At 38.9% G+C, this 25,221-nt stretch overlaps 1 pseudogene; it reads left to right on the plus strand.

Annotated features, from left to right (window-relative positions):
• Positions 1-1,543: 1,543 nt before the first annotated feature.
• LOC122428647 lies at positions 1,544-22,041 on the plus strand (annotated as a pseudogene).
• The last annotated feature ends 3,180 nt before the right edge of the window (positions 22,042-25,221 follow it).

Here is a 25,221-nt window from a genome sequence, read left to right on the forward strand (position 1 = left end):
GAAGATTATTGATTCAATGCTCAAATATTGCATTTCTACTAACTCAATAGTTAACAGAGGCAAAATTTGACATCTTCTTACTCTGCACTTGTGGGATAGTATAGTACAAAGCTAGGTACATATTATCCTCTCAATAAATTGTTGTTGAATTAAACTGAACAGAAACATAAAATGCCACTTTATGATTATTGGTTTTAGAAGTTTTACCTAATGATGTCATTTTATAACTTTTTCTATGACATTATTTTATTGACTTGAGAACCCCTAAGTGTTTTATTTCTTGTTGGTAAATTGTTAGTGAAAGTGTTAGTTGCTCAGTCATGTCTGACTCTTTGCAACCCCAGGGACTGTAGCCTGCCAGGCTTCTCTGTCCATGGACTTCTCCAGGCAAGAATACTGGAGTGAGTATCAATTCCCTTCTTCAAGGGATCTTTCCAACCCAGGAATTGAACCCGAGTCTCCTGCATTGCATTGGTAAGGAGACTCCAAATCTTATTTTATCCTCAATTGAAATGCAAAATGTATTGGTCTTAAAATTAATTTATTTATAAAATAAGGACTTACTATAATGGCCATGCATTATTTGCTGTAATTTTCTTTTCTTAAAACCCCCAATACCCTGTAATATTATGACGCCACATAACAATAAGAAAGGTTATTAATATAACTAAAATTTGAATCCAGATAAATCCTAAGTGTTTGTTGCAAACTATCTGATAAAACAACACAAAAACCACCGTTTTTAATTTTCAAACATTTTTTCATTACATCTGTAACTCTTAGACATTTGACCAGGAAACTTGTATAATTTATAGCAATGTCTAATTTAAAAACACAGATTAAAATTTGGTCATATAAAAAGGTTTGCAACCATGTAAGTAGGGAAGAATAGCTTTGTACATAGCAAAGTTATAATGTAGCATAATGAAAAACTGTAAAGCTCTTTACTCACTGATTTTCCTCATTAACTTTACTAATCCAATCTGACCTAGTTTGCATATTCTGTGTATCTTATACTTAACCACTATGGAAAAGACACAGATACACAAAGTTTGTTATTGATCTATCCATCTGTCTATCATCTACCTAAATATCTATCTATAGTGTGTGTAAACTAATATATTATTCTCCTTTAAAATAATCCCAGCTTATTTTTTAAAACAGTAATAATTGTATGGAGTTATTCCATTAAACTTATTCTTTGCTATACCATTCATAAGGATTGTTTCGCACAAGTTGCTTAAAATATTCTTAGAAAACTTCAACATTATCCAACACATAATATTGAAGTTTCAAGCCGTGAATTTTAAATCATTATAACTAGGCTCAACCACATTCTTGTTAATCAAAATAGGAACCTTTGCAATCAACACATTTTTGCCAATGAGAAATAAGTTTATTTATTCCTGTAGCATACAAATCCATGTTTCAGGATTTTATGAACTCTTGGAAAGCAGCCTCTACCTCCTGCTGGTTGTGGAAGTGTTTTCCCTGTAAAAGTTGTCCAGATGCTTGAAGTGGCAGTTAGTTGGCTAGGGGCCAGATGAGTGTGGCAAATGAGGCAAAAGTTCGTAGCCCAATTCATTCAACTTTGAAGCATTTGTTGTGTGACCTGAGGTCTGGTGTTGTCATGCAGAAGAACTGGGTCCTTTCTGTTGACCAATGCCAGCTGCAGGCATTGCAGTTTCCAGTGCATCTCACAGATTTGCTGAGCAGGCTTCTCAAATGTAATGGTTTTGCAAGGATTCAGAAAGCTATAGTGGATCAGACTGGCAGCAGACCACCAGTGATCATGACCTTTTTGGGTGCAAGTTTGGCTTTGGGAAGGACTTTGGAGCCTTTTCTCAGTCCAGCCACTGAGCTGATCATCACCAACTGTCTGTCATATAAAGTTCACTTTTCATCACAGCCTGATCAAGAAATGGATCATTGTTGGGGCACAGAATAAGAGAAGATGACACTTTAAAATGATGGCTTTTTAAAATTTTCGTTCAGCTCTTGAGGCGCCTACTGAGCTCTTTCACCTGTCCAGTTTACTGCAAATGCTGAATGACCATAGGATGGTCAACACTGAGTTCTTTGGCAGCTTCTCATGTAGCTGGAAGAGGCTCAGCTTCGATGATGGCTCTCAATCCGTTGTTGCCACTTCTGATGACCAACCACTACGATCCTCTTCTTCAAGGCTCTTGCCTCCTTTGCAAAACTTCTTGAACCAACACTGCACTGTACATTCATTAGCACTTTATGGGCCAAATTTGTTGTGAAGTTGGAAGTTGTCTCTACTGCTTCATGACCCATTTTGAACTCAAATAAGAAAATGTCAAACTGGCTTTATGTCTAACAGTATTTCCCTAGCCTAAAATGAGGCAAGAGTTTGTAGTCCAAGTCACTCAACTTTGAAGCACTTGTTGTGTGACCTGTGGTCTGGTGTTGTCATGGAGAAGTTGATAATGGACAGGGAGGCCTGACATGCTGCTGTCCATGGGGTCGCACAGAGTTGGACACAACTGAGCAACTGAACTGAACGAAAAAATTTTTTAAAAATGCAGTAACAAGTCATTAGAAAAAACATAAAACAAGAAATGTGCATTAAAGTGGTGTGTAATATGACCACATTTAAGAATATATCCCAATGCTGCTAAGTCACTTCAGTCGTGTCCAACTCTGTGCGACCTAATAGACGGCAGCCCACCAGGCTTCCCTGTCCATGGGATTCTCCAGGCAAGAACACTGGAGTGGGTTGCCATTTCCTTCTCCAATGCATGAAAGTGAAAAGTGAAAGTGAAGTCGCTCAGTCATGTCCGACTCTTAGCGACCCCATGGACTGCAGCCCACCAGGCTCTGTCCATGGGATTTTCCAGGCAAGAGTACTGAAGTGGGGTGCCATTGCCTTCTCCATATATCCCAATATCAAATGGCAAATTTCAACAGTGAAAGACCACAATTACTTTTGCACCAATATAATAGTTCAAGAATTTGAAATAATATGAAAACCATGTTAAAATATAGAGCTTAAACCTCTCTATTTTACATCTTCAGTCTCATAAGTGCTTTATAGGTTATTACTTTTTTCTATTAGCTTTTCTATAGCAGTAGCTTACCCAAGAGAGAAACTAATTCTGCCCAAGAGCAAAAAATTATTAAAAATATTAAAAAAAAGAACCTTTAATATTCATACCAGAGAACCTAGGAATTATATGCCAAGCACTTCACATATATTGATCCTAATACTTGCAGAATCTCTGTAAGAGAATATTCCCCATTATATACAGAAAAATTACAGCCCTGAGAGCTTAGACACCTTAACTAATAGGTAATGGGGAAATTAACCAATGCCTTTCTCATTGCAGAAAACTGCCTCTGGCTGGTCATTCTGTTCTTAGGTCTTTTTTCTTCATTTTCATCCACACCACTTAATTTTCACAAATTGACAACTGAATTTTGTTAAAATTAGAAAGTAATATTTTTACTGTACTTTTTCCTTGAGTGTGAAGTCCGGTGAATCTTAGGAAGCATTACTACAAACAAAGCTAGCGGAGGTGATGAATTCCAGCTAAGCAATTTCAAATCTTATAAGGTGATGTTGTTAAAGTGCCACATTAAATATGCCAGCAAAACTCAGCATCAGCCACAAGACTGGAAAAGGTCAATTTTAATTCCAATCCTAAAGAAGAGAAATGACAAAGAATGTTCAAACTGCCACACAATTGCACTCATTTCACGTGCTAGCAAGGTCATGCTCAAAATCCTCTAAGCTAGACTTCAACAGTACATGAACCAAGAACTTCCAGATTTACAGGCTGGAATTAGGAAAGGCAGAGGAATCAGAGAAGAAATTGCCAGCAACTGTTGGATCATAGGAAAAGCAAGATAATTCCAGAAAAACACCTACTTTTCCTTCATTGACTATGCTAGAGCTTTTGCTTGTGTGGATCACAACAAACTGCGCAAAATGCTTAAAGGATGTGAATACCAGACCACCTTGCCTGCCTCCTGAGAAACCTGAATGCAGGACAAGAATTGACAGTTAGAATCAAACATGGAACAATGGACTGGTTCAAAATTGGGAAAGAACTACATCAAGGCTGTATATTGTCACCTTGCTTATTTAAACTATATGCAGAGTATATCATGTGAAATATCAGGCTGGATAAAGCTCAAGGTGGAATCAAGATTGCCAGGAGATATAGCAATAATCTCAGATATGCAGATAACACCACCCTAATGGCAGAAAGCAAAGAAGAACTAAAGAACCTCTTGATGAAGGTGAAAGAGGAGAGTAAAAAAGCTGGCTTAAAACTCAGCCTTCAAAAAACTATCATGGCCTCCCATCCCTTCACTTCATGGTAAATAGAGGGGGAAACAATGGCAACAGTAAAATACTTTATTTTTCTGGGCTCCAAAATCAGAGTGAATGGTGAATGCAGCCATGAAATTAAAAAATGCTTGATCCTTGGAAGAAAAGCTATGACAAACCTAGACAGCATAATATTAAAAAGCAGAGACATCACTTTGCCCACAAAGGTCTGTATAATCAAAGCTGTGGTTTTTCCAGTAGTCATGTATGGATGTGATATTTAGACCATAAGGGCTGAGTGCTAAAGAGTTGATGGTTTTGAACTGTGCTGTTGGAGAAGACTCTTGAGAGTCCCTTGGACAGCAAGGAGATCCAACCAGTCCATCCTAAAGGAAATCATTCTTGAATATTCATTGGAAGGACTGAGGCTGAAGCTGAAACTCCAATAGTTTGGCCACCTGATGTGAAGAACTGACTCATTGGAAAAGACCCTGATGCTGGGAAGGATTGAAGGCAGGAGGAGAAGCAGATGACAGAGGATGAGATGGTTGGATGGCATCACTGAGTCAATGGACATAGATTTGAGTGGACTCCGGGAATTGGTGATGGACAGGGAGATGTGATGTGCTGCAGTCCATGGGGCTGCGAAAGAGTCAGACATGACTAAGCAACTGAACTGAACTGAACTGACTAATAATTCAAAATATTTTAGAAGAATCTTGCCAATGGTCACTCACATTTTTGCTCATGGTTATACTTTAAACATTCTGAATATCATAAAAACTCTCAAGATTTTTCAGGTGAATAATGGATCCTGATCCTATGGTCTCCATATGATCTCCAAAAGATGGTGAGGAGGGAAGTGAGCCACTTTATTTGTCTTGAGTGTCCACCCCTTAAACAGTTTGTGTAGTTGACAATAAAGCAGTTCTTACATTACTAGAGTCTTGCTGTAGAAACTTTGGATGTATCAATCATGTTCAGTTCTTCTTAGCATCACCTGTTTGTAACATGTGCCAGGGAAGGGGTGTCATTATGGAAATAAGGAGTAAATACTTTTATATATTGACTGACTATCTGGGGAGCATCAGTGATGATCTATGTGGAAAATAAAAAAATACTGAATGTCTCTACATCAAAGTTTCTTTGCCTTTCCTTCCCTCTTTTGTTTATTTGTTTTTAATTAATTTAGAAAAAGGCAATATCTGAAAGAGTTACCAAGGGAAATTGCTCTGCTGGTGAAGTAGAGTGTGAGAGTAGTCTGAGAATGAGGAATGACCACAGTTTCAGCTGTGTTATTAGGCAGAAAAAGTATTTTTTTAACAGGCTGAGTAGAAGGTAACATAAGTACCATTAAAAGTTTAGCTTCTCCAGAAGTAAGAAAAAACTCATTACTTTCACAATTTTTCTCAGCCAAGAGGTGCCCAAGAGCATCATGAAAAGGATGCTAGCTGATGCTTTTTAATATGTGAGTGTACATTCTCCAAGAGGGCTGCCAGTTCTGCCACCTGGGCAGAAGGCAGAGGCAGCAGGAAATTTCAAGACTTCATAGAATACAGACTACAGACCTTAGCTCCATACCACGGCGTGGAATAAAAACAACAACAACAACAAAACTGAAAGAAATGTATGCCATCAAAAATCACAACATTTGGTGACTTCATGATGCTACATGATGGCCTCACTGACTCAATGGACATGAACTTTAGCAGACTCCAGCAGACAGTGAAGGACAGGAATGCCTGGCATGCTGAAGTTCATGGGCTCGCAAAGAGTTGGACACAACTTAGTGGCTGAACAACAGCACAATGTTACATCATGAAAATATTTGTTACTATGAAATAGAAGGGGATAATACAGGAAGGTTATACATGTATGGGCAGAGGGGCTTTATGGGAAATTGTACTTTCCTCTCAGTTTTGTTGTTAACCTATATAGATATATTTATATATATTTATGTTGTGAACTTATACATACATATATTATATGTGTGTGTGTGTGTGCATATATACATATGGAGAGAGAGAGTAAAATGGTGGTTATCAGGGCACAAAAATAGCGAAATTGGGGAAATGTTTACAGTGCAAGCCTATGTATAGCATAGTGATTATAGCCAACGATACGGTATTATAATTTTCCAAGTTGCTAAGAGACTAGATTTTAATTGTTCTCATCACACACAAAAAAATATAATTATGTGACAAGATGTCAGCTTGGAGAAGGAAATGGCAACCCACTCCAGTGTTCTTGCCTGGAGAATCCCAGGACAGAGAAGCCTGGTGGGCTGCCGTCTATGGGGTTGCACAGAAATGTTAGCTAACTCTATGGTGGAAATTATATTGCAGTATGTAAATACACCAAATTAATATGAAGTACATCTTAAACTTACATAATGCTTATGTCAATTTTTAATCAATTGAAAAAAAAAAAATCACTCACCAGAATGGTACATTTGCCTTGAAGATGTAACTGTATAAACGAATCATAATCATCCAGTCTACAGTTAACCTTAGGGTACAACCCTTGGAGTTTGGAAAAATGTATAATGACTTATATCCATCATTATAGTATCATACAGAGTATTTTCACTGCCCTCAAAAATCCTTTATATTCTGTCTATCCTTCTTTCCTCCCTGCCAAAATCACTTTTGGCAACCACTGAACTTTTCATTGTGTTCATAATTTGTGTTTCGTTTTCCAGAATGGTACATAGTTGGAATCATACAATATGTAGACATTTCAGATTAGCTTCTTTCACTCAGCAACATATTAACACATTTAAGCCTCTTTCATATATTTCCATGGCTTGATAGCTTATTTATTTTTTGTAATGAATAATGTCCCATTGTTTGGATATTCCACAGTTGAGTTTACCATTCACCTAGCTGAAGGACATCTTAGTTGCTTTCAAGTTTTGGCAGTCATGAATAAAACTGCTATAAAAATCAATATGGGGATGTAAGTTTCTAACGTTGTACATAAATACCAGAGAGTATGATTGCTAGACCATACAGTAAGGGTACATTTAATTCTGTAATAAAACATCAAACTATTCTCCAATGTGACCATGCCATTTTACTTTCCCACCAGCAATAAGTGTGAGCGTCTCCTGCTCTCTATTCTCCCCGAATCTGATGGTGTCAGTGTTCAGATTTGTGCTATTCTACTGGAGAAGGAAACGGCAACCCACTCCAGTATTCTTGCCTGGAGAATCCCAGGGACAGCGGAGACTGGTGGGCTGCCGTCTATGGGGTCGCACAGAGTCGGACACGACGGAAGCGACTTAGCAGTAGCAGCAGTTACACAGTTGTATCTTATTGGGGTTTTAATTTTCATTTCCCTGAGAACTTATGATGTGGAACATCTTTTCAGATGCTTGTTTTCCATCTGCATATCTTTTTTTGGTTACATATTTGTTAAGGTCTTTGGTTCATTTTTTAATGAGTTTTTTTTTTTCTTTCTTACTTTGGATTTTAAGGTTTCTTTATTTTGGGTAACAGTCCTTCATCAGTGTGCTTTTTTGCAAATATTTTTCTCCCAGTCTGTGACATTGAGCTTTGCAAAGAAGAAATTTTAATATTAATAAATTTCAGCTTATCAATTATTTATTTCATGGTTCCCATCTTTGGTATTTAAAAAGACATTGTCATGCTCAAGGTCATCTGCAATTTCTCCTGTGCTGTCTTCTAGGAGTTTATAGTTTTGCATTTTTACATTTATATCTAGGATCATGTGTTCATTTTTTGAGGCATGTAAAGTCATTCATTTTTCTGCAGGTGGATGCCCAGTTGTTTCAGCACTATTTATTAAAGAGATTATCTTTGTTCCATTGTACTGTCTTTGCTTCTTGTCAAAGATTAGTTGACTGTATTTATAGAGGTTTATTTCTGGATTCTCTATTCAGTAGCATTGATGTAGTTGTATATTCTTTCACCAGTACAACACTGTCTTTATTTATAGCAAGTCTAGAAGTGAAATAGCAGCAGTCTAATCTTTTTTTCTCTTTTACTCTGTTTCATTTCATATTTATGTTTGCACAAGGACTATTCATAGAGGAGGAACTAACTGCTAAGACTTAGACAACACTTCCCGAAAAGGTTGGATTTAAAAAGTTTTCATTATTAAGAAGAAATGCTTCTGGAAACAGATGAGTGTTGGGAATTTTAATTATTATGTGTCCACTTGGCTGGGACTAAAGCATTCAATTATGCAACACTAATAAAATTGTTGTTAACCTAGGTGTTGCTGTGAAGATATTTTGTAGATGTGATTGATATCTATCATTAGTTGATTTCCATTAAAGTAGATTAGCCTCCATACTTTGAGTGGACTTTGTATAATCAGTCAAAAGAACTTAAGAGAAAAATAGCTTTCCCCTGAGGAAGAAGAAATCCCAACTGTGGACCCCAACATAAACTCTTATCTGAGGGTAAATAGCCTGCCAACCTGCACTGTCGATTTCAGACTTCCTTAACCAGACCCTACATTTGTGTAAGCCAAGATCAGTCCTTGAAATAAATGTCTTTATGCACACCACACATACACACATTTTACCAATTCTGTGTTTGTCTGATAGATACAGGAATCATATTAGCTATTTGTTTTACTCTTGGCATGTCATATTTGACCTAATCTTAACAATATACTAGATTTTTCTCTTTCTTTAAGCTGCGAAGAGGCACCTGAAACTTCTAATGCATGGAGTATATGCATCTTAATAACTTCTGTTTAGAAAACTAAATCATGATCATTTTTAAACAACAGATAACTAAAACTGAAGAAGCTCAAATTAATCATTTTCTAAATATAAGCTGATTTACTAGGAAATCATCTCTAGAGTAGCATAATTTTAATGATACTTATTTTTCTCCTCTAATTATACTAAGTCAGCACTGGGAAAATTCCTTGAACTCTGGAGATATTGTCACTGGAATCAGTCTTTGGAATATGCACTCAATCATAGCTGCTGCTGTATTTGGCATTTCTATCCTTTAATGTCAGTTCTCGTTAATGTTCTGGTTCTGATACTGTCATCTGATGACTTATCCATTGCCATCTTACCCAGGTCTCCTGAATTTCAGGCAGATTCTTTATCATCTGAGTCAACAGAAGAATAGGGAAGCTGGCATGCTGCAGTCCACGGAGTCACAGAGTTGGATGTGACTGAGCAACTGAGCAGCAATAACTCTGCTTATAAGTTAAATAAGCAGACAATACACAGTCTTGGAGTACTACTTTACAATTTGGAACCAGTCTGTTGTTCCATGTCCGGTTCTAACTGTTGCTTCTTGACCTGCACACAGGTTTCTCAGGAGGCAGGTAAGGTGTTATGGTATTCACATCTCTTGAAGAATTTTCCACAGCTGTGGAAAATTGTGAGTATAATTTCAAGTAATATAGTATAGTATAGTCTAATTTTCTTATATGAAAGTTCTAAAGCCAAACATTTAAGAGATAAACAAGAAGAAAGCTCAACATGGCACAAAGTAGAATAAAAATTGTTTTTAGATTAATTTTTAAAATACAAGTTGTTTTAAAATAATATTGTTTTTCTGTTCCAATTTGTTTATAATACATAATGTATGAGAAAAAACTGAGTGGATTAAAAGCAAACAAAAAAACACATTTAGGTAGAAGGAGGGAATGTTGATGAACGCTTCCATTATTTTCTTTTTTTTTTTCATTATTTTCATTTTTTGTAAGAAAAACACCTTAATTTTTTTTTAATTGGTTAGTGTTACTTAATTGACGGAGAGGGACCAAAAACGAAGCAAAGCAAAGCTATCCTACCACTGCAAATATTCTTCTTTCAGACAGAAGAATTAGTTTTTTCACTCCTTCTTTCAGAAATAAAGTTCAAAGTAATTACCATTACTTAGAGACACAGAAAATAGCCTTCCAGTTAGACAAATGGTTCAACAAGCTTCTTAATGAGAGTATCTTCCCATCTGGATCCCTCTGCAGGCAGACTCAACAGGAAAACAAAACAATAACCCTTGGATATCTGATTCCAAAAGCCTGAATAGAAAATTTTTAAATAAATTATGCAAAAACAACAGAAAATACTTTAGAATGAAGTTCATAATCATCTCCTGCCTCAGTTCAGTTCAGTCACTCAGTCCTCTCAGACTCTGCTACCCCATGGACTGCAGCACGCCAGGCCTCCCTGTCCATCACCAACTCCTGGAGCTTACTCAAGCTCATGTCCATTGAGTTGGTGATGCCATCCAGCCATCTCATCCTCTGTCATCCCCTTCGCCTCCTGCCTTCAATCTTTCAGTCAGTTCTTCTCATCAGGTGGCCAAAGTATTGGAGTTTCAGTTTCAGCATTAGTCCTTGCAATGAATATTCAGGACTGATTTCCCTTAGGATGGACTGGTTGGATCTCCTTGCAGTCCAAGGGACTCTCAAGAATCTTCTCCAACACCACAATTCAAAAGCATCAATTCTTCAGTGCTCAGCTTTCTTTATAGTTCAACTCTCACATCCATACATGACAACTGAAAAAACTATAGCTTTGACTATACAGACCTTTGTCAGCAAAGTGGTATCTCTGCTCTTTAATATGCTGTCTAGGTTTGTATAGCTTTTCTTTCGAGAGCAAGCATCTTTTAATTTTGTGGCTGCAGTCACCACGTGCAGTGATTTTAGAGCCCAAGAAAATAAAGTCTCTCAATGTTTCCATTGTTTCCCCATCTATTTGCCATGAACTGCTGGGACCAGATGCCATGATCTTAGTTTTCCAAATGTTGAGCTTTAAGATAGGTTTTTTACTCTCCTCTTTCACTTTCATCAAGAGGCTCTTTAGTTCCTCTTCACTTTCTGCCATAAGATTGGTGTTATCTGCATATCTGAGGTTATTGTTATTTCTCCCAGCAATCTTGTTTCCATCTTGTGCTTCATCAAGCTTGGTATTTTTCATGTTGTACTCTGTATATATGGAGAAGGCAATGGCACCCCACTCCAGTGCTCTTGCCTGGAAAATCCCATGGACAGAGGTGCCTGGTAGGCTGCAGTCCATGGGGTCGCTAAGGGTCAGACACGACTGAGTGGCTTCACTTTCACTTTTCACTTTCATGCATTGGAGAAGGAAATGACAACCCACTCCAGTGTTCTTGCCTGGAGAATTCCAGGGACGGGGGAGCCTGGTGGGCTGCCGTCTCTGGGTTCGCACAGAGTTGGACACGACTGAAGTGACTCAGCAGCAGCAGCACTCTGGATATAAGTTAAATAAATAGGGTGACAATATACAGCCTTGATGTACTCCTTTTTCAATTTGGAACCAGTCCATTGTTCCATGTCTGGTTACAACTGTTGCTATCTATCTCCTGCCTACCCTTTTCCATTCTATTTCATGACTTTGTTACTTTTTACATGAAATTCTATAATAGAAATCTAGATGTTCTACATAACTCCCAACTTTCATGTTTTCAATTTTTTTTCCAATTTCTACTACACTAATTTTTCACTGGGTTCAACTTGAACAACATCAAGTCCCTGTGCTCAAGAAATCAAGATGGTTTAAACTGACTAACAATCATAACTAATCCAAATTCAATGCTTGCTTTTAAGGCTGTTATATACTGGTTCCATCAAAACCAGCTTTTTCCATCCAGGTTTTATTTCCATCAAAACCATCCTTTTTATTTATTTTTTTAACTAAGTTGAAGTGTAGTTAATTTATAATGTTGTGTTAGTTTCAGATGTATAAAAAAGTGATTTAGTTCTATAGCTATTCTTTTTCAGATTCTTTTCCATTTTTAGGTTATTAAAAGATAATGAACATAGTTCTCTGTGCTATATAGTAGGTCCTTGTTGTTTATCTATTTTATATATAGTACAATGTGTTTGTTAGTTACAAACTCCTAATTTATCTTACACACCACTGCCACTATCCAATATGGTAACTACAGGTTTGCTTTCTGTGTTTGTGAGTCTTGATTGACCTTGCAAATAAGTTCACTTGTATTATTTTTATAATTCCCACATATAAGTGATATTATATGATATTTGTCTTTGTCTGACTTATTTCATTTAATATGATAATTCTAGATCCATTCATGTTGCTACAAATGGCATTATTTCATTTTTTTGCTGAGTTAACTTTCCATTGTATGCATATACCACATCTTCTTTATCCAATCTTCTTTTGATGGACATTTAGATTGTTTCCATGTTTTGGCTTTTGTAAATAGTGTTGCTACGAACAGTGGGGTGTACTTAACTTCTTAAATTAGAGATTTCTCCATATATATGCCCAGGAGTAGAATTTCTGGATTATTTGGTAGTTCTATCTTAAGTTTTTAAAAGTAATTTCCATATCGTATTCCATAGGGGCTTCATGAATTACATTCCCACTAATGCTGTAGGAGGGTTCATTTTTCTCTATACCATCTCCAATATTTATCATTTGTAGACATTTGAATGATGAAATTCTGGTTGTTGAAGGTGATACCTCATTGCAGTTTTGATTTACATTGCTCTAATTATTAGTTTTATTGAGCATCTTTTCATGTGCCTGTTGGCCATCCTTATGTCTTTGGAGAACTTTTTATTTAGGTATTTTGCCGATCTTTTGATTTTTTTTTTTTTTTTTGATATTGAGATGTATGAGTTTTTTTATACTTTGGGAATTAATCCTTTGTTGGTAACATCATTTGCAAATATTTTCTCCTGTTCCATAAGCTGTTTTTTCATTTTGTTTACAGTTTTCTTTGCTGTGCAAAAGCTTTTAAGTTTTATTAAGTCCCATTTGTCTATTTTTATTTCCATTACCCTAGGTCAGGGGAGGAATCTGAAAAAAATATTGCTGCATTTATATCAAAGAGCATGTATGTTTTTGAACTTCCCAGGTGTCTCAGTGGTAAAGAAACTCCCTGCCAAAGCAGGAGATGCAGGAGATGTGGATTTGGTCCCTGAGTGGGGGAGATCCCCTGGGTAGGAAGTGCCAACCCACTCCAGTATTCTTATATGGAAAATTCCATGGACAGAGGAGCCTGGTGGGCTACAGTCCAGGAGTCCACAACGAGTTGGACATGACTCAGCACACACACACACACACGTGTGTGTGTGTGTGTGCACAAGCACCTATGTTTTACTCTAGGAATTTAAAGCCTCCAATCTTACATTCAGGTTTTTCATCTATTTTGAGTTTATTTTTTAACATAGTTTTAGAGCGTATCCTAATTTTGTTCTTTTCCATGAAACTGTCCAGTTTTCTCAGCACCACTTACTGAAGAGACTGTCTTTCTCCATTGTATATTCGTGTTTCCTTTGTCATAGATTAGTGACCATAAGCATGTGGGTGTATTTCTGGGTTCTGTATCCTATTCCATCTATATATGTTCCTGTGCCAGCACCATATTGTGATTAATGTAGATTTTCAGTAAAGGTCAGTCAGAAAGCATGATTTCTCCAATTCCACTCTTCTTTCTCAAGATTGTTATGACCAATTAAGGGTTTTGCATGTTTCCATACAAATTTTGTTCCAGTTATGTGAAAAATGCCTTTGATAATTTGATAGGGATTGTATTTAATATATAGATTGTCTTGGGTAGTATGATCATTTTAACAATGCTTATTTTTCCAAGCCAAGAACACAGTATATCTTCCCACCTGTTGGTGTCATCTTTAATTTCTTTCATCAGCATCTTACAGTTTTCTGAGTACAGGTCTTTTTCCCCATCACATCCTGTCTTCCCATCTAATAATTATTCATTTTCTTGCTTGATATTTACCTTCTTCTCAAGTGAGCCTTTCTCATTGTGTTAAAAAAACAAAAAAACCCTTCCACCAAGCTGTATTTCTGCCACCCACATTCTCCTCTCCTTTCTGTCTTTTTTGAACTTCAGGTCAGAGTATTCAACAGATTTTATAAGATGTTGACTTGGATATTTCCAAGTCACTTCAGGCTCAACATGCCCAAATTGAAATTCATAATTTCATTAATTCCATCCCAATGGAGGAAAAAGAGTGAACAAATAAAATAGCCACCCCTGGTCTTTTCACAGTGTGTCTTGTTTTGGTAAATACCTACAAGTCAGAATATTCATAGTCATGATTCATTTTATATTTTTTCTTTTTTTATAGAGTCCATTATAAACTCTGATCCAATTTACCTAAATTGGATCCTAAATACCTAATACCTAAATACCAATGAAATTCACATCATTCTTTCCATACCTCTATCAGGAAAGCTATCTCTATTCATTACTGTAAACATGTCAATTTGGTTTCTGTTCACAGCATTCCACTGTCGTCTTGGTTTGGTAAGCATTGCCACTATATCTCCAAAGTATCAAAATGAGTCAACAGAATTCTTTTCACAGGTTGACTTGGACAAACAATGTCATGGTAAATGTCTGGGAATCTGATTCTTATTAAGGACTTTCAACTAAAAACATCACTAAATCTTCATTGGAAAAGCCTTATTATGCTCTGCTATCTATTAATTGGTTGTCAAGTGCCAAGATCTACCATCTTCGATCTATGCTCTAAATATTAGAAAATGTCAGTGGCACCTATTAACCAATTTTGCAATATTAATTTATTTTAATCATTAGAAACATGACCAGTAACCCACTTCTTGAATTTCACTCTGGTGGTGATGACAGATAAGAAGACCATGTTAGCAGTTGGTCAACCCTCAAATTTAATCTCTTCCTGCTGACCACTAAAATGAAATTTTAAACAAATTCATTCCTACATTATTCAAACCTGCTCTTAATAAGTTCTATTCTGTAGCATGTGGTTAACACAGTCTCCAGTGGGGCAACAGTCCTGCCTATCAATAAGTGAAAGTGAAGTCGTTCAGTCATGTCCAACTCTTTGCGACCCCATGGACTGTAGCCCACCTGGCTCCTCCATCCATGGGATTCTCCAGGCATGAGTATTGGAGTGGGTTGTCATTTCCTTCTCCAGATAGGAGACAGTAATTTCTTTTCTTTCTCACTTTCCTCTCACCTCCCATAGATTATGTATAGATCTTATTTACTTCATTCACTAGTCAGAGCACAAAGCTGACTTTTCAGCATGAAAGTCTCCCTGCTTGAAACAGCGTAGGAATTGGGCAAGACTGCTAATCCCCTCTACTCCCTTGAAGAAAATCACCTGATGATCACTGTCAACAGTTATGCCTAAAAGCAAGGATCTTGGGAAATGCTAGTTACTTCACTGTTTGAGCTGGAATTTTTGTTCTGGACTCCTAGTTCAGATGAATAATAAATACTACTACCTCACTGAAATTGATAGACATTACCAAGTTATTGCTACTGTCGTATTGCATAAAAAAAATCCACAAAGATACAATGTTAACTCATAATTTCTGTTATTAACATACAGATAAATATTAAATGTCTCATTATTAAATTTGCTCTTATTGTCAATTGTATTGAGGAGGAAATACGCAGTAGAGATGACAGTTCCTGGTCTGAGAGGTATTTCAATGAGACAGCTGGAGTTGAAAATATTCTTTAAAATGATCATCAATTAACTACCTCTAGTTTGCAAAAGTGGTAATTTCTACTTTACCCTACTCAGTTAAAAATGTCTTCCCTTTAGTAGTCTCTGTCCTTGGATTATTTTACCAAGATTTTTCTGTGTTTCTGGGTAACCAGATTTATTAATAAAACTGACACTGTACTAAAAATTCAACTTTTGCAGAGAATAATAATATTATATGTCATATATAAATTATAATAATTTGAAAAGGTTTGTTTTTAATTTGTAGAAGTTGGGTTTTTCCATGGTTCCAAGGCAATTTGTCTAACTCATAGATGATGGATAATGGCATCCCTGCCATGAACTATCTCCTGACATTCCCTTAGGGAAAGAGACATATCATCCATGACGTGAAGAACCATAATGGTCCCACATTATAAAATTTCTAGCTCTGCTAGAGAGACCAAGTTCCTAATTAACATTATAGGATTAAATTCAGTAATAGTTGGGCAAGTTAATGATAAGATCACTAGGATAGTGACTTCAGAATAACTATTTTATATAACTGCATGAATGGATTTTATTTTAACCAGCAAAAGGAATATGTTAACCTATTGGCAATAATCATGTGCATGTATGGCTTATTAATAATTTTAAAATCCAATTGCCGAAATTAAGTCTTCAAATTTTACCATACTGAAACTGAGTCCTATTTTCAAGAGCTGGTAGCCTTTAAAGAAATTAAAGTATAAAAACATAAGCACTTGCTACTTTGGTAACACTGAGAATTATAGCATTTGTCTTTAGTGGATGCTTAGAAAATATTGCATATTCTGTAGCCATAAAAGGGTATATGACAAATATTTTTACCTAGATCCTGAACATAAGTAATGTCTATTATGATTTAGATAGAACACAAAATCTGAAAAACAAGAGATAAATGTTTTATCTGTCAATAAATTATTAATAAATTTATGAGTCTGCAAGTGATGCAATAAAAAATCGACAATTGTTCCATATTTTACTTGTTAATTCTGTCTGTAGTTTTCTTTTGCAATATTGTAAGCTGAAGCTTCCAAAACCTGTTTTGTTTTTTGTTTTTTTCTTCTGCTACCAAATGCTAGAATTCTAGTGCTTAGAAACTTGAGAATGCTTCCTATGAAAACAATCTCAGAAAAATATTAAGGGGAAAATTATTAAATGTCTATATCAATACTTTCTTAGGAACACTTCGTATTCTCAATTTTTGATAGCATGTGTATGGATGCTCAGTCAGTAAGTCATGTCTGACTCTTTTGTGACCCCATGGACTGTAGCTGGCCAGGAACCTCTGACGATGGGAGTTCCCAGACAACAATACTGGTGTGGATTGCTATTTCCTCCTCCAGGGGATCTTCCCAGCCCAGGAACTGAACCTGCATCTCCTGTGTCTCCTGCATTAGCAAGTGGATTCTTTACTATTGAGCTATCTGGGAAGCACTTTGATGGTACAGTTTTCTTTTAATTTATGCTTTGCTGATTGTTATTAGGTAGGACGTTGCCTCACCAGAGTTGAAAACCACTAGTATACAACAGAAGAAAACTATAGAATGTGAAACTGATTGCTATTTATAAAGTATCCTAAAAGCATATCACTGTGCAGAAGAAAATAATTTATCTCCTCAGTTCAGTTCAGTAGTTCAGTCGTGTCTGACTCTTTGCAACCCCATGAACCACAGCACGCCAGGCATCCCTGTCCATTACCAACTGTTGGAGTCTACCCAAACTCATGTCCATTGAGTCGGTGATGCCATCCAACCATCTCATCCTCTGTTGTCCCTTTCTCCTCCTGCCCTCAATCTTTCCCAGCATCAGCGTCTTTTCCAGTCAGCTCTTCACATCAGGTAGCCAAAGTATTGGAGTTTCAGCTTCAACATCAGTCCTTCCAATGAACACCCAGGACTGATTTCCTTTAGGACGGACTGGTTGGATCTCCTTGCAGTCCAAGAGACTCTCAAGAGTCTCCTCCAACACCACAGTTCAAAAGCATCAATTCTTCGGTGCTCAGCTTTCTTTATAGTCCAACTCTCACATCCATACATGACTACTGGAAAAACCACAGCCTTGACTAGATGGACCTTTGTTGACAAAGTAATGTCTCTGCTTTTTAACATGTTGTCTAGGTTAGTCATAACTTTCCTTCCAAGGAGTAAGCGTCTTTTAATTTCATGGCTGCAATCACCATCTGCAGTGACTTTGGAGCCCAAAAAAATAAAGTCAGCCACTGTTTCCACTGTTTCCCATAATAAAAGTCATGTGTTTGTCTCATTTTATTATGTGAAATGTGATATTAGAGGAAATTTTTAATTTGGTTTGCTGTTTAAGACCTGGTGCAACTCTTCTATAAAAAAAATAAGACAAGGTGTGCTCACAGTGACATTAAACATTTCTTACACAGATCTGCATTAATATAGTATTAATAGTTACTTCCTCATAAAATTGCACATTAAAGAAAGCAGCTACTTATTTTAATCACATAAGTAATTTACAGGCCTGGTGAGTCTGTGAGCTTCCAAATTTACAGACACCATTTCTAGAAAATGATCAGTCACCTAGATGTGCACAGTCTGAAATCAACTAAATTTTGAAGCAGTTGACTAAGATTCTTTTATCCAGCAGCTCTACAGTGAGCTGCTAAGGTTATTGAGGCAGTCTGATTAAGGCAATATTACAGCATATTTTAAAGCTATATTTAGAGCAATTTAATGTAGTTTAGCAGGCACTTCTCTATTTTGTAGTGACCTAGGAGCATACAAATGTATAATCCAAAAAAACATGCAGCAAAGTAGATACAAAATGTAAAAGATTAGATTCACAGTGTGTTGACCTGGTAAGTTCAATTCCTTTTGCCAACTTACTTTTTGATCTTGTTTTCTGAAATTTGTAAGATAGAATCTAGTGTGGGTGATAAGTTTCCTGCATGTACTTAGAATGCTACTTGAGAAACAACTCTCTTATTTTGAGTTGTGCATGTGTCCTTTTAATGGAGTAAGCTATTTTATAGGATATGATTTGGCAATGGATATTAAATGAGAAAACCTAAACCTATTTTGAATATCCATCTAGTCATATGAGGGCATTTAAAAATATACATATATATATACATATAAATACATATACTATTATGCAAACATAATTCATTGAGGTTTACTTCTTGCAAGTCAAGTTCTCTTTTATATATGAGACATATTTAATTTTTACAAATCTATAGGTTTGATAATATTTCTACAAAGAAAGAATCTGAGATTTAGATAAATTAACTGAATTTCTCAAAATTATATATCTTATAAGTGGGAAAATTAGAAAAGTTTAATTTTACCTTTTTCAGTATGAGACCTCTTTAATATGGCATTCTTCTCTTCCAGACTCTGTCAAGTTGATTCCATACTTTTAATTTTATGGTCTATCTACTAACCACAAATGAAAACTAGAAGTTCTTCACTTAATTATGTATTTGTAGCAATCATAAAGCATTAAGATTGACAGATGCACATTTGTTAGACAGCTCTCCCTCATACTCATGCTTCTGATTGAAAGCAACAATCTTATCTGATGGTTTCTAATATAACACTGTTGCTAGAGTTATATGATGTCAATCCTATTTTAATTAAAATTTGAACCAGTCTCCATAACTTCATCACACATTTTCAGATTGTATTTCCTTCCTTTGATAAATTTCTGAGTTAAGTTTCATTGTTGTAATCTAAACAATAAAAGTGGGAGATATCCTCTTTTGCTAGGTTGAAATCTGTCTACTGTCATATGGAAAGGAAAGGGGTGTATATATATACATATATATGATTTATATCACTGTCTTTCAGCCTAGGATTCCAAGAATGTATATTAGGCAATGAGAACATATTTTTCACTACATATTTCGTGTTACATTACTACCTAACACCAGCCAGTATTTTAACAGGAACCCAAAGAAAATGAACAAAATTTTAAATTATGGGTAACTCACTCACTCATTTTAGATTCTGTATTCAGGATTTCTTCATCTTGCTCTTTCGTCCTTCAAGCAGATGATGGCTTGTGCTGGACTGATACAAACTGTGAGAAGGGAGAAAAACAGTACACAAAAATCAGAGCATTTCTGAAACAGGAGGCTCTTAGATCAGAAGCCTCTCTTACTCACAGGTGATACTAAAGCTCTATGCTGTTGCTACTGTTCCGTTGCTGAGTCACGTCGGACTCTGTGATCCCATGGACTGCAGCATGCCAGGCGCCTCTGTCCTCCACTATCTAACCCAGAGTTTGCTCAAATTCATGTCCATTGAGTTGGTGAATCCATGCAACCATCTCATCCTCTGCCGCCTCCTTCACCCTGTGCCTTCAACCTTTCCCAGCATCAGGGTCTTTTCCAATGAGTCAGCTCTTTGTGAAAGGTGGTTAAATGATTGGAGCTTCAGTATCAGTCCTTCCAATGAATATTCATAGTTGATTTCCTTTAGGATTGACTGATTTGATCTCCTTGAAGTCCAAGGGACTCTCAAGAGTCTTCTCCAGCACTACAATTCGAAAGCATCAAATGCTCTATGATCACTCATAATTTGAACTTTCTAAAAATCCTATGCTTCATGGATTTGTCTGTGATAAATTTAATCATAGTTAAGTTATATAACAAACTAGAGCCCGCTCGCTGCTGTGCTGGGAACCAGGATCTTCGCATCTGGGGTGGCTGGCCCGGTGGGCAGGCAGGCGAGCCGGCACAACAGGCTGGGAGCTATTGCGAGGGGCCCGCCTGGGAGGGCTCCGGGAGCAGCATGGGCGCCCGCAGGCCTGGGCGCTGCTTTGCTGAGGGCTCCGGCCACCTGCGAGGCAGCACCGCTTGGAGCGTCGGGGATGGCGGGAGGAGCTCGGTTCTCTGTGCGCAGGAACTAACTGGTGCTCCTAGGCGGTGACCCGCACCCTCTCCTGCCACATGCAGAACGGCACCGACCTGCAGAGGCTGCTGCAGAATTGCCCCTGGCCGATGAGCGGCCCTGGGAACAGCGACAGGGGCTTCCCTGGTGGCTCAGTTAGTAAAGAGTCTGCCTGTGATAGAGCAGACCCGGTTTGATCCCTGGATAGGGAGGATCCCCTGCAGAAGGGAATGGCTACCCACTCCAGATTCTTGCCTGGAGAATCCCATGGACAGAGGAGTCTTGCGTGCTACAGTCCATGGGGTCACGGGAGTCGGACACGACTGAGTGAGAGCTACAAGACGGGGGTGAGACCTACGTACAAGGTGATGTACCAGACGGTGACCGCCTGCCAGTGGAGATGCGGCCTTCGGGCCCTCGCCGCCGAGCTGCAAGGAAATGGCAGACTCCTCTGGTTTCCTGGCGCCTGGGTGATCGGGCAGCGCCACCTGGCGGATGGCCCCTCGGGCCCACAGGCTTCTCTGGTTGTCTCAACTGCCGCGAAGTGTCAGAATTGACCGAGCGCCTGAAGGTGCTGGAGGCCAAGGTAGCAGGGCTGACTGCCCCCGACTCCAGTTGCCCCTCTGAGGACCCTGACCCGCCTTGGGGCTCTCCACTTGCCCAGGGCAGCTCTGGGGATGGCGGCCTTTGAGGGCTGCCGGGAGCCAGAGAAAACCAGAGGCCTCCTCTGCTCCCTTGAGATGATGGAGTTGGTGCCCGGGGGCTTCCTGGGCCCACTGCCCCCAAAGGGAGACCCTGGCAGCGGGGGCCCAATGGGAATGAGAGGTCCAGCAGGTCATCAGCTCCGTGCCCCCAGGAAGCCCTGGTCAGGCCGGAGCTGTGGGTACCCCTGGAAAGAGGAGGCCTCCAGGGCCCCTAGGCCTCTTGGCCCCCTGGCCCCCCTGGCCCCCAGATCCTGTTGGACCACCCTGCACCTGGATCTCCCAGACTGAGGACCCGTTTCTGTCCAACACTTTCACTGAGACCAGCAGCCACTGGCCCCCAGGACCGGCTGGGTCCCCAGGCCCCCCAGGACCTCCTGGACTTCCTGGTCCCATGGACATTCCTGGGAGTCCTGGATGTATGGGACCCCCCAGGTCACACTTGACCCAAAGAAGCCTCAGGCCATCCTGGAGAGAAGAGTGAAAGAGGACTGCAAGGGGAGCCCAAGGCTCCATGGGGGCAGTGGGGAGAACCTGGCCGCAAAGGAGACCTTGGTGAGAAGAACCCAGTGGAACCAGAGGGGTCGGGTACAAGCCTTGCCACCCCCAGGGGCACCCCGAGCCTCCTGAAGGGCAAAAGGGAGGACACACGGCCAGCTACCGGATCCTGGCCCCTGGGAGCGGAGCGGAGACAGACTGAGGGTGCTGGTGGCCTCATGTGGAGGGCCAGGCCAGGCTTCCCTTCCCAGCCTGGACTGGGCCGACTGCCTCTGGGGTCTGCCCGTCCATATTTATTAATATCCTCAGGGTCCCTTCTGCCACCTAGGCCTTTGGGAGGTGGTCTTCGTCCCGGTACCCGGTGCGCGTCTGCCTTCTATGAGGCTGAGCAGGGACGGGGGCCTGAGAGGGAGGCGTGGCCCAGGTGAGAGGGCTCCGGGCCCTGGGCCTCAGTTTCCCTCTGTGAAAAGGGGTGATGCAGGTCTGCGGCAGGGACGGCAGGTTTGGAGCTTCTGTTGTCTCATCAACTGCCCGGCCCTGCACACATGCCGGGACGACGAGGGCGGGCAGTCTCGGCCTCCCCGCTCCCCAGCCAAACCTCGGAGCCCACCTGCACCCCTCCTCTCCTTGTTTTCCGGTGCTGGGTTCCTGACCCTGAGGTCAAGCTACCTGATCTGACTGGGTGTTCAGGGCTCCTGTGTCACTTCTGACCCCTGAATCCTCAGTCCCCCCCAGGGGCCTGGAGGAGGGGACCGCCTGCTCCCACAACCGCCTGTGACGGCCACAGCAGGTAGATGTGTATCAGCCAATAAAGGCCCCCGCCTGACTGCCAAAAAAATTAAACAAAAAAACTAGAGACACCAGGTGGCATTTCCTCATTAAGCCCAACTCTTGATACACGCTAGTCTTCCCAAAGTTGTATGTCTTCTATCTCAGTATTTGTATTATCGTGAAAAACATTTAGCAATTTGCTAGTATGTTTTAATTACCTGATTCGGCAAGGAACACGTACTGAAACAGTATTTTCCTTTGTACAATCTTTTATTTATCACTTTGTTAGGGATAACATTGCTTTGTTTTTTTCCTTTTGCTTAGGTCAATAAGGCATAGCAAACAATTCTGAACTCTTATTAAGCGCCATATATCTATTTAAATGGAATTATGTGTTGTGGTACAATTGCTCAAAATAACAAAGCTAGAAGAATAAAATGCATTCCAATTAGAGATTCTGGGGTCAAGCTGGCATCTATACTGGAGATAGTTTCTACATTATCATCATTTTCTTTCTAAGGCTTTAGAAGAGTTTTATCATGCCAAGATTGAAGTAATTATGCTTTAGTTTATAGAATCTCAAATAAAAAGAATCTCTATGTTAGAGATGAGATTGTTTTGTTTTAGAGTTATTCACTGAGCAGCTGTAGTTTTTCCTTACAACTTCACTTTCTAGATTGTTTTTAAAGCTGAATAATTCAGTTTAAAAGTCCAACAGCCTTATACTTTTAACTTCATGGTAACTTCACTAAAATCACTGTGGATGGTGACGGCAGTGATGAAATTAGATGACTGCTTCTTGGCAGGGAAGTTATGACAAACCTAGACAGTGTGTTAAAGATCAAGGGCATCATTTTGCCAACAAAGGTCTGTACCATCAAGGTATCATTTTCCCAGTAGTCATGTACAGACATAAGAGCTGGACACAGTGGAGTGCTGAAGAATTGTTACTTTTGTGATGCTGGAACAGACTCTGAAGAATCCCTTGAAAAGCAAGGAGATCAAACCAGTCGATCTTAAAGGATATCAACCCTGAATAATCTTTGGGAGGACTGATGCTGAAGCTGAAGCTACAGTACTTTGGCTAAGAGGGTGACAGAGGATGAAATGACTGGATGGCATCACTGATTCAATGGACCTGAGCCTGTGCAAACTCTAGGAGATGGTGAAGAATAGGGAAACCTGGAGTGCTGCAATCCATGGGGTCGTGAAGAGCGGACATGACCTGGAGACAGAACAACAACTTCACTTATTTCATTGGAGACTCTGTCCTCCTCCCTCCCCTTTCCTGGCATTAATCATTGTGAATTCAACTTCCACAGGGATTAGCCATCTAACACTCAGGTCTCTCAGTTTATCTTATCTTCAGATGTCCTTTCTTCCCCTCCAGTTCAACTATCTACTGCTCTGACCACTCTTCAGATTTTCATCTCGATTTTGGGTCACTTTTGAAGTTTTGTTATAAAAAATTGCTTCCCGGCCACAAATATCTTAGCCTCCATCTCATTTGCTCAAGAAGCTTAATCCCACAATCATCCAATTTCATTGAAATTCTAGGGCATTATTCTCACAATAATTTCATGATACAAAGCATCCTCTGACATCATTTTCTTATTTGTTTATAGAATCTAACTTAGATTCTATATTTAACATTATCATCCCTCTTTCAAAACTCCTCAACCACTATGAAGTATTATCATTAATATTGCTATCACATTTATTATTATTGGTTATTTTTCATAAACTTCTCTGCTACCCGAGTCAAACCCACTGCCAAGTCTCCTCAAACAGCCTTGTAATGTGTTTCCACACTTCTACAACTTTCCAATAGCAACACAGCAACATGATTGGCTTTAAAAAACTATAAATTGCATCACTTATCTTTCATGCAAACGTAACTGTTCCATTTCCGTATTCTACCTGATATAAAATACAAAGTCATATCTATGTCTAATGCCATCTAATCCTAACCTAGTATCCATCTAAACCAAATTTCTGTTAACTTCCTCACATAAGTTAAAGGATACTGCTCTGCTTTGCTTTCTCACGGTTTCTATGACTATATCCTTCCCAGTTTTTAAATCTCTCATTCAAGATTACCTCCACAGAGAGGACCTCTCCAATCATTTTCTTAAAGTAGGCACTGTCACGTCACATTATTCTGAACTTCAATGCCTTGTTATTTTCTTTCATATGGCATACAATGATTATTGGTGTTTCCCTGGTGGCTCAGATGGTAAAGAATCTGCCTGAAATGCAGGAGACCTGGGTTCAATCCCTGGGTCAGGAAGATCCCCTGGAGAAGGGAATGGCAACCCACTCTGGTCTTCTTGGCTGGAGAATTCCATGGACAGAGGAGCCTAATGGGCTACACAAAGAGTCAGATATGACTGAGAGACTAATAACACTTTCACTTTTTTCCCCATAATAAATAATAAACAGAGGCTCCAAGGAAATGGTGTATATATCATGTATAATTAGTGTTTTCTTTTTTCTTCAGATAAATTCCCAGGAAAGGAGTTGCTGAATCATAGTTCTATTTGTAATTTTTTGAGAAGCCTCCATAATATTTTATATAGTGGCTGAATCCATTTACATTCCCACAAACAGT

Source organism: Cervus canadensis, chromosome 27 (genome assembly GCF_019320065.1).
Source record: "Cervus canadensis isolate Bull #8, Minnesota chromosome 27, ASM1932006v1, whole genome shotgun sequence".
NCBI lineage: Eukaryota > Metazoa > Chordata > Mammalia > Artiodactyla > Cervidae > Cervus > Cervus canadensis.